The sequence below is a fragment of the Notothenia rossii genome (assembly GCF_949606895.1).
Source record: "Notothenia rossii genome assembly, chromosome: 9".
In the NCBI taxonomy this organism is placed as follows: domain Eukaryota; kingdom Metazoa; phylum Chordata; class Actinopteri; order Perciformes; family Nototheniidae; genus Notothenia; species Notothenia rossii.
The window spans coordinates 23741726-23760600 of NC_136907.1; the positions used below are offsets into that span (position 1 = coordinate 23741726).

Below are 18875 nucleotides of genomic sequence, written 5' to 3' on the forward strand. Positions count from 1 at the left end.
CTGTGTTTTCCTCTTGTCATTAGTTTCCCTGGTTTGTCTAATTGTCTGATTATGTTCACCTGGGCCCCTGTGTTTTCTCCTCCCACCTCACCTGTGTCTTGTTGTGTGATTGAGTCTTGTGTGTATTTAAGTTCTGGGTTGTCTGTCTGTCTTGTTCGGTTCGTCTTGTTCCCTGACTAGTTCTGCGGTGAGTGTTCTGTTTTTGTCATTGTACATATATCTCATAGCCTTGAAATAAAGGAAGTTTCAGTTTATATCTGCATTTGGGTCCTGCTTGTTTCACAAACCGTGACATAAACCTGAACAACTGCAGTTTTCTCTGGAGAAAACTGAAGTCTATATCTCAAAATGTGTACGACAGACACCACCATCAGAATACGAGAACCTGATCATTATTTTAAATGACCTCTAATACACAGGTGCAAAAATAACCTAAATTATGGATATAAAACGTTACTTGTACACGCTCTGCATTGTAATGCTGTTTGCAATAATGTTATCTGTTCTTTCTTCCTGTTGTTGTTGTTGTTGTTGTGCTCAACCCAGCCTCACAGCATTTTGTATTATAGTCACAACATTTAATCTATTGATTCGTGTTCATCAACACAATTTCCCCCTTTTTTTTCCGTGTAACACAGAACGATTTAAAAAATGTATTTCTATCGGTTGTATGTTTCGTGCCTGCACCACGTCTTTTTGTCCGGTCGGGTCTTGGAAGACCAGAAGCTGTTTGGTTCATAAAAACATGTTCTTACTCAATATCAAGCCACGATTATTGTTTTTATTTTAAATCGTATAATGTCTGACTTTTTTTGCCGTCTGTGAGGAAAAGAAATGGGGCTCAGAGCCTCAGAATACTGAAATCTTTTTTTCCTTCTAATTTGTTATTCTTTTCTAAATAACACACTGTTATTTACTCACCAATAACACACAATTATCCTTGTTTTTATTTATTTGTTTAATTCTATAAACTCAGACTTTTTTGGCGTCCGTCAGGAACTGAATTTCAAAATAAAATAACCGGAAATAGATGCACACACTGAATTGATTACCCAAGATCCTCAGCTATTGTTTAGAATAAGTGATTGGATTGTTTAGCCGCAATGCACGTTGGGATGTGGTGTTTATGCGATATGAAAACCGAAAAACATTTAAAAAATAAATAAATGATACTTTAATCCGAGTGTACTTGCTTTTCTCTTTGGAAGTCATCACATAATGGCATTGTAATACACGGTTTGACTACATTAAATATAACACATCTGCCGTAGTTCTTTATTTATAGAGCCCTGATTAGAATACCTTTGGAGAAACTGGAAGAACTGCACCGAAACTGAATATGTGACGTGAATCATAAATATATCAGCAATTAAACAACATTTTCAATTTCTCTTCACAAAATACTGTACGTCTCCTTGCAGTATCAACATTAATTCGGCTGACTTTTATATTTGATCCAATTGGTAGATAGGTTATATCTACCCCATAACGGTGCACAGCTGATAGAAAAGGACTTGTAGTTTTTAAAGATATTACTGATTTTCTTTGAATATAAGAATGTAAATACTGAGTTGAGAGAATAGTCAGGGGATTTGGGTGATGGGAGACGCATCTATGTAATCACAATTTCATTAGCTTACCATTAAATGACGGATTTCTGTCTGTGATGTTTTACAAATCAGATATTAATGTGTAGAAGTAAAACATGATAAATAGTATAGCAATATGCTGTAAAATTATGTGAAAACATGAATAAAACTACACATCTTCAGATATTATACATACATAAGTGTCCTACACTAATAATACAAAGTTATTATGGCATTCTATGCTGTGTGTACATTGTGTGCACCGTCTAGTGGTTAAAGCACATTATTGAATTATTTTTACATACAAAAAATAGGGTGAAAGTAGAAGGTCAATGATAGAAATATAGAATATAAATAATCAAGAAGATACTGTAAGTGATCTCTACAATAAAACAGTTTAGTGCTGGATGTCCAAAGATATTAATAGGAGGATGTGTAAAACAGAAAAACGAATTAACCTTTATTTAAACATTAAAGAATACTTTAGGTTAAGGTCTTCTTTTAAACAAGAGAAAAGCTTTGGGGGTATCTACCGTGTTGAAGCACTTATTTTAACTGATATTATACATATTAATTATACTCCTTTAAGATGTATAAGAAATGTGCAGAATTTGACAGTTTAATGGTGGAGGTATACACACATATTGATAGATGTCTTGTGCCAAGTTTTTCATTCATTGCATAACTACACCGTAGTTGTGTATATGATATGTCAATAAACCTTAGAAAATCTTGAAATCTTGAAAGGGATGTGCATAATAACCATTATATACAGTTTTTAATTAACTATTAGTAGAGAATAACGAGTAATGAATATGCTTTAGTCTTCTCAAGCACCAACTATCAAATATGTCGCCTGGCGCCTACGTCTGTTTCCTGTTACTTTATTTGGAAATTCAGTTCCTGACGGACGCCAAAAAAGCCCAAGATTATAGAATGAAACAAATAAATAAAAACAAGGATAATTGTGTGTTGTTGTGGAGTAAATAACAGTGTGTTATTTAGAAAAGAATAACAAATTAGAAGGAAAAAAGGATTTAAAAAATACAGATTTCATTATGAGCCCCATTTCTTTTCCGCGCGGACAGCAAAATAAGTCCGGCATTATACAATTTAAAATAACAATAATCGTGGCTTGATATTGAGTAAGAAAATGTTTTTATGAGCCCCACAGCTTCCGGTCTTCCAAGACCGACCGGACAAAAAGACGTGGTGCAGGCACGAAACAGCACACTACCAATAGAAATACATTGCTTTTAAAATCGTTCTGTGACACACAAAAAAAGGGGAAAATCGTGTTGATGAACACGAATCAATAGATTAAATGTCGTGACTATAACACGAAATGCCGTGAGACTGGGTTGTTGTGCTAGTGTTGCAATTAGTTATTGACATTAGCAACTAGCTAATGGTAGCTAAGCTAAACTAAGAAAATGTTTTAAGTGTTGCAGCTTAACATTTTCCAAATCTCTTAGCAGCTAGCTACAGTATAAACAAGATACAGCTTTCAACAGAGTTAGCTTCTATTATGACAATCAGGTACATTTTAGAAGCACATTGGAAAACCTAGGTAAGAACATGTTGCTTTTTAACATTATCTAACCAGTACACAGATATATCAAAATATTAGGATTATATTCTTAACATTTGTGTTATTGATGGAGGTTGTGTCACATGGACGTGATACAATTATGAGACAAATACACTCCATACAATATCAGAAGGACACGTCTCTACTCATCCAGAGCCGTGCAGGTTCTGGCCCAGGCTCTTGTCACCTCATACCTTGACTTGTGCATCTCTCTCATGGCTGGTCTACCTGCCAGTGCCATCAGACCTCTGCAGCTCATCCAGTATGCAATATCACTCTTCAACTCTCTTTCTACCAGTTGGTGTCAAAAAAACAACCTTTTTCGCCCGCACCTAGCCTTAAATGTTTAAAATAAATCTCTATTCAGTACTCAATGTTTGACATATTTGAAGCCAATGCAGTAGTACTTACAATGGTATTACAAGCTCATTTACTTGCAGCATTCTTTTTTTATTTTTCAGTTCTTCATTGTTGATTGCACTTGTACAATGTAATAATGTAATAACAATGGACCTATTCAATCCGTTAAGTATATGCGCAGTTTGCCAATTTATTTATTATTTATAATAAGCGTGATAAGACACTAAACTGCTTAATAATACAGTGTCATATATGTTATTTTGTGATAAGGAAAACAAGTGATTCTCCACCATGGTGATGTACATGAGTCCTGGGCCTTGATCTCTGCAGCTGGACACTATTGTCCAAGTTTATGGATGTTTTACATATTGCCCTTGGACTTTTTGCGTTTCCTTCTAAAGAATAATGTGTTAAATTCCATCCCAAGACTGAAGCTCTCATTCAATCTGCAGTCTAATTACAATATGGCCATGGTTATGGCAAATCACATTTAGCAACAAGCAAACAAAAGCCAGATACACACGACACGTCATCAGCCATCATCATCATCATAGCCTTTATTCTGAGAACCAGGTATTTCATTAGCACATTTGAGAACGTGCAAGCTTACAGTATGTATGTCCACATCGAATGCTGACGAGCAGTGAACTCAAACCAGATTGTGGACATTAGCCAGTAAGAAACAACTGGCGTATTCGTCCTCTCAGGTCTCATGCATGCAGACCAGATAAATGAAGGAGAGTCCATAATGCTCAGCTCACCTTACGATTGCACAGCAGCGGTTAAAATCAACAGTCAGCCTGCAGAGCCCCTGAAATGTCTGGACCTGCCAGCATGACAGTGATTGGACTATCGGTGAGTTGCCTGCACAAAATGTCAGGTAGCTTTTCTCACAGCCGATGTAGTATAATATCTAGTAGCACTGGAGCGTGAACATTTAACTAACAGTCTGCCAGGGGCATGTACTTTTTATAAACACACAAACAAGCCTTCTCACCCACCAACCAAAACATAAAAAGTTGTTACATTTTAATGAAGATTTTGGCAGCCGATAGGGATAGTTTAGATGTTTTGAAGTTGTATGAGATCCATATTTGGTGTTTTACCTGAAGAGGTGGCGATCACGGAAACTAAGCAGTGTATGGCTGAGTACGGGCAACAGCAGCCATTCCAACTATTGAAGCCTTGATTACTTTATTAACTTCGAAAGAAACCAGACCTCTTTGCCAAAAACATGCATTTTACTTCGCAAACCAAAGGGGTTGTTGAAATGCCTGAATAATTACGTTTGTTTGAGTTAATGTGTGTCTTTGGTGTTTTTAAAGGGCTAGTTCGAATTCGCCAAGGTCACACAAAACGCCAACCAACTAACGGATCGAGCCAGCGTTTGACAAACACAGTTATTCTACCTTGTACTCGTCTACGTCTGGATGGATAAAGTGTGTTCACTTAGGTGCTGACTGACAGCAAGGTAAAGCATTGAAGTGTTAAACTAAAGACGATTCCTTTGGGCTGCTAAAATACATTTTGCCGCCGCTGTGTCCGCTTCATTACATTGCTTTGCTCCTGTGCCTCAACTCTAGTCTGTTCCTCCAAAATGAGGGACGTGGAAGTGGAGACCACCGAGAGTACACAGACTAGGGATAAGTACCTTAAACAACCCCATTTCATAACTACCTTTTTTAATAAAAAGGTATTATTAGAAGGGGTTATTAAACTGCATCCTAGACTTCAAGCAGAAAGACAAGTCCTGTCAACGATCTGGCAAACCATTTTCTCAAACAGATTATTTTATGCCTCCTTGACTTTCTGTGGAACTTCATCTCTCAGGGAGGAGAGCCAGGCACTTGTAAGTTATTTACTCCAAACTCCCTTGTGCTCTCTGTTCAAAGGGCTAAGGTTATCATCATCATTTTCCAGGCTATAGCACTCTCAGATGTTGCAGTAATTGTTTCGCTGGGAAAACACATGCATCAATCCGAAGCTTACAAGATAACATTAAATGCAACGCAAGCACAGGAGAATCATTTGAGTATAGTTGCATTTTTCACGTTTCAAGGTCCTATTGAATCATTGATGTTATATGCTGACGCTCTGCATTGTAATTATAGGAGACACTGATCTTTGCTTACATTTCTGTCTTTTATGTATACAATTCTAGGTTAAAGTCGTGGCAGACCTGCACACACCAGAATATTCGTGGAGAGCTCTAAAGCAAACTATTATTGTTTTTGATGCACAACTGAAATGTAAGCAGCTGGTTTAATCTCGGCGATGGGTTTCACAACATGGCCCAGGTCCCTATCCCACAGCGAGCAGGGGTCCACATCCACTCTGGGGACCTGAGCAGCAGATGTCTGACCAATTTGTGGACCACTTTGCAAACACTCGCTGTCAAAGCTCGGGCTAACAGTGCCTTGATTAGGCGGAATCATAACCTGCCCAACATGCTGCGCAGATCAGAGTGGAGGTCTAATTAAAAACCATCACTAAAAACATCCATCAGTCTGACAGAGAGGGAGTGAGACTGAGACGAGCAAGAGCCAAAAACATTCCCAAAATGCAAGTGAGACTCCCAGTGATATTATTTATTCACAAGGATTGATTTCTAGACACTGCAGGTAGAGATAGATAGGTAGATGGATACATAGATAGATGGATATATAGATAGATGGATAGATGGATACATATATGGATGACTTTACATTTGCAGCATTATCAATGATCTGTGCAGCCTTTTATGCACAAGTTCACACTTCAGTTGGAACACAGGAAGCAGCTGAGTGAAAGAGAGACAGAGAGACTTGGGAAGATATGCACCGTGTCTCACTGTTATTCAAAGGACATATAGAGGAAAGGCTTTCACAAATGTGCAGCCTCCTCCTCCCTCTGCTTTAATCCTCTCCATCCTTTACGCCTCAGTCTCTTCTTCTCCAGCCTCAGCCGGCACATTACATTGAGCTTTTTCTCCCTCTTTTTTTTCAGAAAATAAAGCAGCATCTCGGTGGTAATTTATTCAGTGCAAATAGCGGATATAGCTCAGAGCCAGCAGATTTTTTTGTATCAGAGGTGCACGGATGAGCAGGCACGGACTGGTCCGGTGACTAATTGTCATAATAAGGCGCGCAAGTTCGCCAGCGACTCGGGCACGTTTTTTATTTATTTCTCCGTATTACCATGTAGCAGTGCCGCAGCGGGGAGATAATCGGGCGGAGGGAGCAGTTACAGAGAGAGGGAGAGAGAAAGGAGCACATGATCACACAGGCTATCCAGTCACTGATCAACTGGAGCATTCATAATTGCGCTGGCGACAACATATGGGAATACAACAAGGCGAGATTGTGGTCACACCTGCTTCTGGAGGACACCGGAGGACCCGTACGGGGGAAAAGGGCGGCCAGAATCTGAGGGACTTTGCATCAAACACAGCCGAGAGAAAGCGTGGCATCCGAACGAAGCTTCATCCGGTAGGTGAGCTTTGATTGATGTGCACCGACTGCCAATATGCCGTTCATCATCCGATCTGTCCAAAATATATAATAATAATGATCACCCGATCAATGTTTGATTACGATGGCACCAACAAGTATTTGACTCGTATTTGTCTCCTCGTTGAGGTTCGGTGCAAGAGATAATCAGGTCTGTGATTGAAACAATGCAATTGCCTCTTGATTGAGGAATCGTGTTTTATTGAATAACTGGCCGACAACTGCACATATAGGCAGTGGTTTCTGGATCCAGGGCCCAGTTTGGATATAAATCCAAAAACAGGAGAAGAGACAATAATTAGGCTACATTCGTCTACAATAGGCAGTGAGGGGTATGAAAGAGAGAAAGCAGCATATTGAAGCAGCAAAATGTAAGTTTCCTATTGTGATATTTTACATTTGTACTTTGTATTTAATGTCTGGATTAATTGCAATTATTGGAGGGACCATCTAAGCAGTGCTTTCATTGACCATTCTGTAAGTACTGAAATACTCTATAGCCCAATATTCTGGTTTAGGTGAGGACTGTAAAGTTGGTGAGTTCTTCTGTATAACCTGAACGTGCACACACACCCCACCCCCACTGCCGGGTTCCCATTGAGTTATCTGACTTGTGGACAGAATGACTGCATATATTACTCCTGCAGCAGTGCCTCCCACCATGAATGCCCATTAAATTGCTATTAACTTGGTAAAACAGTTGGATGTAATAATGCCGCAGGCTGAAATCAAGACAACGTGCACTAAATCTAAACATGTAACATAGAAATGTTGTGCTTCAGAGCATCAGCCATGGAAAGTGCTCATGTGTGTCCACACCAGGTCCACACAGAATGCTTCATCTGATCCAGAATTTAAATGAAAAACGTGTCCTATTTTAACAGTTTTGCAGCATATTGTTATGTGTGCAAACAAAGCAATGTTCCATCAATATAATCAATAGCTCTTTCAATCCCAAATTTCACACATAAGTGTCTGATTATGACAGGATTTTGACGTCCAACAACTACATTTCAAACGCAACTCATTTAATAATCCTTTTTGCTGAAGATCAGGATGAAGGTAGATGTGTCTTGAGAAATCTAAGAGGGGCACTTCACAGAAGCAAAACCTAAGACTGATTATGAATCGTATGAATAAGGAACTGCAGAGACTTGATCTAACCTGTGCACATGGCACGCGGGCGATAGACAAACAGATGGCATCTCCAGAGGAATTCATCTTGTGAAAGTTGGAAGAGATATTCTTGGATGGACTGCCCTCTGACTCGCTGGCACAGAGCCCCGGGTCTGGCAGTAATGATGGCATTCATGTTGAATGGCCTCACTGATTACATTGCTCACTTTTAAGACCTGACCGTACCTTTTAAAACAAAAGTAAAAATCACTGTAGTTGCATTGTAACTGATGCTGCTGCTGCAGAGGGTTGCTGAATTCATTTGCATGGCTTCATCATCTATCAATACATGTGCAGAAATTGTGATTTGCAATTGGTTGTCTATCTCAGGCACAATGCAGCCTCTTCAAGTTGTATTAGGCAATAACACAGTTATTGAAGAGGCCTGAGCAATAATTCAAAATGCTATTATATGTATTGTGCTGAAATTTTATATCCAGATAGAGATAATGTTAAAAACACAAAAAAGAAAGCAATTTACAAATTTCTTAGAAAATCTGAATAGCCACTCAGTTCAATGCAATGAACATAAAGTGCATATTTGGAAATATATTTTCAATATTTCTCTGTAATTTCACTTGAAATTGTCCTGTAATTTTACACTAACGTTTTTAGTCGAATGAGAAACATTATGAGAAAATTGAAAAATATTGAATTCACACTGACTGGAGTACATATTATATAGGTTTTAGCAGTATTTCCGAAAATGTATTTTGTGCTGTATATCGTTATTGAGATATCAAATGACCTATAGCATGGAAGATTATACGCCATATAATCCAGCACGATCATTAAATAGTGTGGTTTTCTTATCCATTTGTTTGTAGTCCCATCAGGCACAATTAAGTGCAAGGTATTCGTGATGTAAGGGTCTTTGTGTGGGTTGGCTGCGTGTTATTTGCTCATTTGAAGTTATCCGTAGATACTGCGAGACCCCATTCGAGCATGGGGGTATGGATTCATCTGGACAGAGTACATGGCGGTCCTGTTGGATTTGTTGCGTTGCTGTTGTTCCGGCTCTTTCACAGTGACTGCACTACCGCTGTCTTTTTAATTACTTAAATTCAATCAGGAGAGACTTATTTCTGAGGCAACGAATATGTATTGACACGTGCACAAGGTGATTGCGATTTGGCCCCATCATACAATATATTTTAAGTGGGAGGTGAAGCTGTAAGTAGACTAGGAAACCCCCCATTATGTCTACACTGATGGTGATCGACCGCTATGAAATGAAGACAATGATGAAGATCTGGATTTGACGAGAAGTGGATGAGTTCAACCTGGGCCTTGGATATGATGCAATATCAGCTTTTAATGACAGCTGATGGGAGCTTATAGAAGAATAGATATAACAGCAGAGACACGATTGGATATTGGAGATCATGGCTAAATGTAATTGGTTAACTAAAGGAGTGAAAGCCCGTAATCAGCTGATTAGGTGCAGCTGCAGTAGTAAGAGGGAGAAAAGAGAATGAATGAATGCATTGAACTAGGCTTCATTCCATCAAAGGGAAAAAACAGATGGGTTAAAGAAAATTGTCAGATTTAATAATGTATTTGGTAAGCAGCTATGTAATAGGCGGCATAATATATAGGCAGCCATTCATTATTGTGTCTTTGGATAATGGCCACCTCGCTGTGACTGTAGCAGATCAGAGACTCATGTTGTTGCTGCCAGTGGTAATCTAGTCTCAAATCATTAGGGCTACTTGCAATTGGTTGTTAAAGCAAGTTAACATTAAAACATGCATCAAAGATTTAACAGAAAGACACAAATGAAATGATCCCTACTGGCTTTGTTTCACCTTTTTCCTTCTTGTTACAAAACTGATTCAGATAGCACTGATGACCAAGCTAGCTGCCCTCAGCTGCAGCACTTTTTGCTCATACAGGAAATATGTGAACTCTCTGTCCATAAAACATAACGGCGTACCCATTATATTCATGACAGCACAGTCATTATAGGAGCGACAGCCTTCCCGCTACCCATTGTTGCCATTACAGCTGAACAATTGATGGTTTGCAGTGTCTGTGGTGGGCAGTCAGTGGAAACCTGTCAGAACAGACTGGAGGTGGACTGAGAAGCAGGATTAAAACAGCTCGTGAAAAATAAAGTTCAGATTGATTAGGATGGAAAGCACCAGTGTTAACTCATTGTGTGTGTGTGTGTGTGTGTGTGTGTGTGTGTCTTTATGACCAGTCTGGGCCCCTGTTCGCTAGCTTCCTAATAGCTTATCAGGGTGTTATATTTAGTTTGGTGTTTGTGTTGCTGACAAGCGAAGTCAGTAAAGTGCCAAGCTCCAATTTATTTGGATCAGCGGTTTTGTAGAGAATTTGGTTAGCGCATCTGCTATAGATGCGCATCATAATCCACACAACAACGCCGCCGCATCGCTAACGGCCACTATGGGACAACTATGTTTTCTTTTTCTCCCGTGTTGCAGTACCACTCGCTGCCTGTACGGTTACTAATGCGTTGGCATTGAATTAAATTCTTGCAAAATGCCTGTGGCAAAGCTCCACATCTTAAGTTATTTGTCATCTTTTAACTGCTCTTTGCATCCAACTGTTTTTGTTGTTTAAAAAAAAAAAAGCCGTTCTTGTGCTTCTTGCAGGAGCAGGGACAAACACAGTCCCTCTCTTCTCCAGGGAGAGCACTATAGGAAACAGAAAATGAAGGAAAGGAATTGGAAGGAATGTCTTTTTGGAACCAGTGAGGTCTTTTTTTGGGTGTTTATGCCCTTGCCACAGGCCTGCGCTGAGCTGGACAGCCTCTTTCTTTGGCCACGTCCACAAAATAATTAGTTACATTACATTTGCAGGGTAAACAGCACGATGAAGCACTGCTGACAAAACTGAGGCTCATTCTCGCAGCGTTAGTCAGCTGGCTGGGAGACAGGAAAAGGAGGCAGCTTGTGACAGGATGTGTCTCTCTACCACCAGCTAATGAAGCGTCTCTGTGGCTCAGTCTTAGCTCACTAATCCAGCTCTCTCTTTATCATGTAGTGAATCCTTCCATTCTGATGATAAATACCTATTAATTTATATGTAAATGCTGGTATTGCATCATCTTCTTTGTGAGAATTTTTGAGCAGCCATTAGTGTATTTCATTTGAGAAAAGTTGGCAACACTGTCTTTTGTGGATTTATCCAGACATTTATTGTAAACTTCCTGCCATCCTGTGCAGCAGACGCCTGAGTTTTACGAGTGCTATTTATTTGGCAGAGCGGGAATGGCGATATCAGCACATGCGCTCCAAAACCCTAATCCTTCCAAGGCAAATAAAACACTAGTGGACATGAATACTGTTCCAATTGTATTCTAATTGCTGTTGATAGCTGTAATGCTGTTTGCAAATGAGAATGAAATATGATATACAAATGAACCAATACCAATCAACAGAAAAGGAGTACATTTTCAACAGACATTGTGGTCACTTTGGATCAAATTAATTGGAGGTTTAGTAAAATAAAAATGTAAACATGTTTTCTATACCAGCTTCAATTCTGCATGTAATTTCAGGGCGACTGTGGCTGTGAGGGAGTGTGGTCGTCTTTCAACCAGAAGGTTGTGGGTTCGATCCCAGCCCATGCAGTCAACATGTCGATGTATCCTTGGGCAAGATACTTAACCCTGAGTTGTTCCCGATGGCATGGCCAACGGTGTGTGAATGTGTGTGAATGTTAGGCCCTAGAGCAGTGGTTCTCAAAGTGGGGGGCGGGCCCCCCCTGGGGGGCGCAGAGGCATGACAGGGGGGGCGCGAGAGACCAGGAGGAAAAATGGTTATAAAATTATTATTTTTTAAAATCATAATTTGAAAAATTATTTATTCGAAAATAATATGATACAGTACAGTACTATTACGTCTGGGTCTCTGTGTTTCATTAAAGCTCAGCTCTGTGTGTGTGTGGAACGAGCCATTTTGTGTGCGTGCACGAGCGAGAGAGAGAGAGCGCACCGGTACCGGAGATCGTTGTTGTTAGCTTCTGGTGCTAGCGAGCTACGCTAACGGATATAAGGAGTTTTTTCAACAACAAGGTGGAGGAGAGTCCTCTCCTGTCAGACTGAGAGACTCAGTGAGCTAAAGGACTCTCTCAGTGTTATCTCAGTGGGTCTCAAACGTTTTGGTCACCATTAATGTAAACAATTATTTCCGAGGCACACCTTTATATGATCATTATAGTTATAAAAAAATAAGAGATTAAATTAAAAACAGGTATGAAATACTATATGACAGTAAAAAAATAACAAAGTTTAAAAGGGTGATTTGTAAAATATCCATAAAGAAAAAGTAAATCTGTTTACAGTTCTGTTTCAAATGGGTGTTGAGCATGCCCCCGGACCCCCCGGTCTAGGTGGTGTGAGGTCCACGCACCACCTATAAAAATAGCACTTTACCCCTTCTTACACCTATATGCCGTGAGCTGATTATCAAGCCTTAATTGTAACAGCCGTGGGTACACTGTGTATATGCGTGGGGATTGTTGTAGTTTCAAATTCAACTGTGGCGACCGGTAGGCTACATTAATGGGAAACCCTAAATGTTTGAGCACCCTCTATGAAACGTCAAGCTACCCCACAGCACCCCGACTATTTGTGTTGGCCACTGAGCCTGACTATTTGTGTTGGGGGGTCCCGACATTTTTTTTTCTCCAAATGGGGGGCCTGACAGAAAAAGTTTGAGAACCACTGCCCTAGAGTAAGGTACACTGCTCTGTATGAATGGGTGTGAATGGGTGAATGACATGTAGTATGTAAAGCGCTTTGAGGGGTCTTAAAGACTGGATAAAGTGCTATATAAGTACAGTTCATTTACCATTTAATTTAGAGGCCACTAAAATACATCTTTTCAGATGCTTTCATGCTTGAAATGGACATGCGAACATATCACTTTATATGTCATTTCCAAGTATCATAATGTTAATTAATTAATTCAAATACTGAAAGCATGCAAATAGACCATAATGACCATAAGCATAACATACACAGTGCAAGGTACATTACACAGTGCAAGGTGTTTAATAGTGCTGACACGCTTATGAGTCACACTCAGTGTCAGTTTTGACATGAGAAGAGACAGGTTATGTCTTTTTTAGTCAACCGTCACATATTGTACGTGCACAACTGAGAGAAAAACACAGTCAATCTTAATTTCAACAGACCAACATGGATGTTCATAAACATTATCTTTATTTTATTATCAGTACGATGTCACCGTGAAGAGCAGTAAATACCAAAGCATGTCAACATAATAACTCCCCTACTCTAAACATGACTTGACTCCAAATTCGTCCGGCTCACATCAGGCTTCCACGGAAAAGTAGCTCGCCAAAATATGAGTGATGGCAGGGCATAGATCAGTGAGTCCCAACTTCTAGTTAGAGAGCATGGAAAGATTGTGAAGTGGCTCGAAAAAACATAAGGTTTTAATTTAGCAATATATGCAAAAATGTACAACAAGCTTTGCAGAGGTGTTGATGCTGTTAAATTGGAATTAATGAATAGATATTGAAGTAGTTCGCAGTTATTAGGTTTAACTTTATTGTCAATGCACATTGTACAAGTACTGAGACAACAAGGTGCAGTTAGCATCTCTCTATAAAGTGCAGTAGAAGCAGTAGTGCAGTGTCATGTAGTATCATATAAGTTTAAATATAATACAAGTAACGCAAAAGTATGTACATTCTGAACAGTATAGTAGTCCTACAGTATAGTAAGTGTATAAACACTATAAACAGTTATATAGAAGTGTAATACACTAAAAAGCTGGTATAAATAAATGAAATCTAGAATCTATCAGTGGTGAAAAGTCACTAAGTACATTTACTCAAGTATTCTACTTAAGTACTATTTACACATAATTGTAGTATGCAACTTCTAATCGTTACGTTTTTAGAAGAAAATATTGTCCTTTTTACTCATGATATGCTTTTGTAATATCATGCAGCGCTTTACTACTACCCAGTGTTTTCTCAACATTGACAATTTACAACATTCAAATATATATGTTAATGATAAAAACATTAACATGATTAATATTCATTAACATGATTAATATTCTATAATAATACAACACTGGCAAAATATCCATTATGCGTACTGATTACTGATTTGATACAACAAACAACAACAGAAAATAGCATCACTACTTTATTTCTGAGACACGAAATTACATAAATAAAATAAATAAACAATAATGTGTGTGTGTAGCGGCCTTTCCTGGTATTGGCTCGATGAAATACTAGAATGAATAAATCATTAACCTCTTGAGAGCTGTTAAAGGCTGATGCCAATTAGCTCTAAATGGCTATAATTGGCCTGATGAATTGGCCTACCACTAGTAAATAAGTAAAGGAAGTTGTGATGTTCAGGCTCACATTGTGAAAGTGAATCACAGACAGTGTCATGATATGAGTAGAAAGAGTAGACAGGAACTGCCCCCCTCTCTGCTGTGCTCGGGCTGTGTGTGCTGTGCATATCTCTCCCTTATTACATCAGCTGTGGCGCTGATATAACCATTTACTGTGGTTCCAGGCTAAAGAAACACAGCTTCCTGCATTCATTTGTCTTTTTGACTATTTTGAATGTCTCCCATTTCTAAATAAGGAAAAAAAACTCTTGCTGTCCCTCCGAAAACAGGCGATGTGACGCTGTGTGCAGCGATACTGGGGCTGTGCATGCAGAGTGACCGGTTCATCCTCAGATGAAAGCTCTGCCCAGATAAAAGCTGTGTGAGAGCGGGGGTGAGGGGGTGGCGGTCGCCGTTGCATTGACGTTTTGCAATATGGGGTTTAAAAGTGGTATCCTGCTCTGCAAATTGAAAGTGCAATAACAATAGTTGTGGGAACAATCATCAATAGCTTGCAGCTGCTTGTACTGCGTACTGAGCTGGAATTAAATCGCAATTCTTCTGTCTCAAAAGAGCCTCTGTGCTGCTCGACCACAGGCAATATTATTTACTCCTTCATACATAACACTGCCATGTTGAGAGAGTGGGAAAAAGCAAATTACATCCTCACTCCATTTGAATTTGTCCTTCATTTTTAGAAACAGGCTATGGCTACTTTGATGCAGGAGAGGCATGATGCATCAACGCGGCAAATCAAACCTTCTGCTGGCTTTTCCCATTGGAAATATGTTGTTCTGGCATTTGGTCTTAATTTGCTCTGTCCTACGCACTCCTTTATGCCCACACTGACATCTTTTAGATATGCATCTCATAACTGGATTTCAATACAAAAGACCAACTGAATATAAAAAGGTGGTTTTATCTGAGTATAAAATAACAATACCTCTTTCACAATGCAGTCTCATGTATGCAGCCTTGAAAAATAGTGAAACATTTTTCATATGTTAATATAATTATATTGTGTAACACAGGAGAGAGACTGCTGGAAGTTGAGGTCAACTTAAATGAAAAGTCACAATAGTAATAATTAATGACATTTCAATCCTAATCTCCAAAAGAACAGCAGCAAACAGTGTTTATTCTGTCCCTATGTCGAGGCTCTAAATGAGACATGGAGGAAGCTTCCTCTGGCCCGATATAGTATTGACATTTGTCGACACTAAAGCGTTTAAATCCAGCACAAGTCACAGAATGTGTCTCGCAGTGATTTAGTGATCTGTTAAACCCCCTTGTACTCTGTAAATCACGGAAATCAGCGTCTTATGAAGAGCCGAAGCATTCATGCTCGGTTCAGTTTATTCGTAATAAAGCTGTATCTGACATGTGTCGACGAAAACCCACAAACACTGTCCGCTCACTCTAGCTGCAGATTGACGCACAGTTTGCTTTGTATGAGCCAAATGTATTATTAAATATTAATAATTCCCATGGGATGGAATATGAGAAAGTTGTATGTGTGTGTCATGGCCGGGCATGTAACATGAAAGGCTTCAGGAAATCTATTAATCTGCAAATCTGCTGCAGCAGAGCGAAGAATATCAAATAACATCATGTCAAATCCAATGTACAGTATGTGATGAAATAGAGTATATTCCACCCACACATGATGTGGACACTCTTCAAAAGAGACAAAAAATGTCTGTGCAGCGCGTGATTGTATAATTTATTGATGGAGCCATTGTCAAAGAGAAGAAAAAAGGCTTTTCCTGTCTCTCAAAATCTAAGGTAATGTCTTTAAATGTCCTTTTTTGTCCATCTAAAACCATAATAAAATCACTTCAAAATATATAAAACAGTGAAAAGCAAGTAATCTCAATATTTCAGAATCTTAAAACAGCTTTTTCTTCAATTTTTTGTGTTTAAAATGACTACATAAGGCTCAACAACTGTACAATTAGTTTAGCTGTTAAGCAATGTACTTGTGTTTGGAACATAATGGGAACAGCATCACAATGGGAATGACTCCACCAGCATGCGGCCGGATTTCTTTACTGGAGTGCAATTAGAATAATGATACACATTTATTTGTATAGCAGCTTTTATACAAGAAATCCAAAATGCAAAATGCTTTCACAATAACAGAAAATAGACATAGTGTGGAGATATAAACAGAGATAGAATTTCATAATTTTGCAATGCCAAATTGACATAAAGGCGAGACCTCTCACATAATCTTTCATGTATTCAAATAAAAGCATTCACAAATAACACATCTGTATATACATGTATAGGCTTAATGTTGTTGTTCGTGCACTTATCCGGAATAATGCATGAAAAATCGCTTTCTTTGTGGTGATTCTTTTTCACCATTAACATGAAAAAAGCTAATTTTATTTCCTTTCTATACCACGCTCACTCCTTCTCCTCAGCATTATTACCTCCTCTCTCTCTCTGATGTCTACCTCTCTTATTTCAGGCTGCCATGTTTTTGGTTATCATCAGAGAGACAAATGAGAAACAAGAGAGAAAGAAAGCCGTGGGGCTCATGTCCTCACATCATCACCAACTCCCTTTATCCCCCCCTCCTTCCTCTTGTTCTCCATCCTCCATCTCTCTGTCTTCCTGAGTGACAGCTGGCAGCCGGTAGGGTACAGCGGGCATGCCAACACAAGTGCAGATATTTGCCAACTGACTTGAGAAAATACACATTTGAACGGGACTCCTGCCTGCTGTAGCTCTGGATCTCCTTTTGCTGCTCTTCTGTGGAAAGCTTAAACACATGAAGAACACTTTACTGTTCCTCCTGCCCGCAGAGCTGTGCGGCCATTGAAACATGCAACAGTTCATCCACAAAAGGCCAGTATAAGAATCCAGCGGGGACGGGATGCAGGCAGAGTCCACGCTGGAAGACGCCATAAAATCAACCATTGAAGGCAGCAGTGCGTGGAGAAGAATTGATTAAAGAAAAAGTTAGATTGACACCTTAAAATCGATTCCTTATATGATGAGGATGTGCATTCTTTCAGGAAGGCTGCTATGAATAGTTCCTTTTCTGTTTTGACTGGAGCAATAATTAAGATCTGTTTTGTTCCCGCTACAGCTTTATTCTTTCCTTTTTCTATTAAAAAGCATTGCTGTTTTAAATTAAGGAGTTTCATATAACAAAGCTAAAGGAAAACCTCTCCTGTTATGACTCCGCAATATGCAAACAGCACCTTTTATTATACAAACAGCATGTGCGGCCTTCTTTTTCAGAAACGCACATATATAGAAAACGCAGCTTCACACTACAGAGAGCACAGCTGATTCAGTGATTCTTTAATAATTCCCACAATTTCCTAGTTTTCATGAATTCCCCAATGCCAAACCTCTCTTTCTTTTCATTGCAGCACTCTAAATGGAAAGTGGCATTTGGGTCAGGTTCTCTGGTTGATGTAGACTGCGGCTTTGGAAAAACACAGGATTTGATTAGTGCTTTGTGGAGGCCCGATTGCAGAATTTTACAACAATTTATGGCGGTGCGGAGGGCACTGGTTGCAGAGAGAAAATGACAAGACACAAGATTACATAAAGTACACAGAGTTTAAGAATCTGTGTGCCATTTAATGGAGTGCTTATACACACACTAAATATCCCAACGTGTAATCTGGGATTACTGTTGTGCAGAAGGAGAGCATGTCCAGCACTTCATGCAACGCAAAAATGCGCAAAATAAAAAATAAATGAAACACAAGGCTTAAACTTTAAGGGATAAAGCAGGAGTGGCGCTGATGAAAAACAGAAATACAGGGATTTGTTGTTCTGCTTTGATGGAGGAGACAGAAACATGCAGAATCAGAGACTGAGACAGAAACAGCAGCAGTGATAATCTCCTGGAAACATAACATCTGATATCAGAGTGAAAGTTGCTTTTGGTGCCAGTTAAAGGTGTACACATCCAGCAGCAATCTAACAAGTCCTAGCTACCAGGATCGTCGTTGGCCTCGGACATTTTATATGTAGCCCTGGATCTCAAGATCTTCTTTTTTCCCCCAACATATAAAGAATATAAAATAAGCAGGGCTCGACATTAAGGGCTGCCCGATGGCCCGGGGCCATCTAGTATTTAGCTCGGGCAATGAAGCCTCACCTGCTGGTTGCCCGATCGGGCAATCTATTATGCCAGTGTCATGCAGCTTGCGGATCCAGTAATGAGTGACCCGACAGTGAAACTAAACATATCTATAACTAGTTTAGGTAGTTTGAGAGGTAATTAAAATAGCTACGTGTGATATTCTAACCTGAAGTGTGTGTTTTGTCCGCTCACCGCTGCATGTGA

The 18875-nt window shown here is 39.3% G+C and overlaps 1 protein-coding gene across 2 annotated transcripts in view; it reads left to right on the plus strand.

Annotated features, from left to right (window-relative positions):
• The first annotated feature begins 6598 nt into the window (after positions 1 to 6598).
• flrt1a (fibronectin leucine rich transmembrane protein 1a) overlaps positions 6599 to 18875 on the plus strand; it is a 51201-nt gene continuing 38924 nt past the window's right edge. Inside the window, exon 1 of one of the 2 annotated variants that reach the window (XM_079651746.1) lies at positions 6599 to 7011. The gene's annotated coding sequence lies outside the window, so the exon portion shown is untranslated. The remainder of the gene's footprint in view (positions 7012 to 18875) is intronic. The other variant, XM_079651745.1, reaches the window with a different exon arrangement.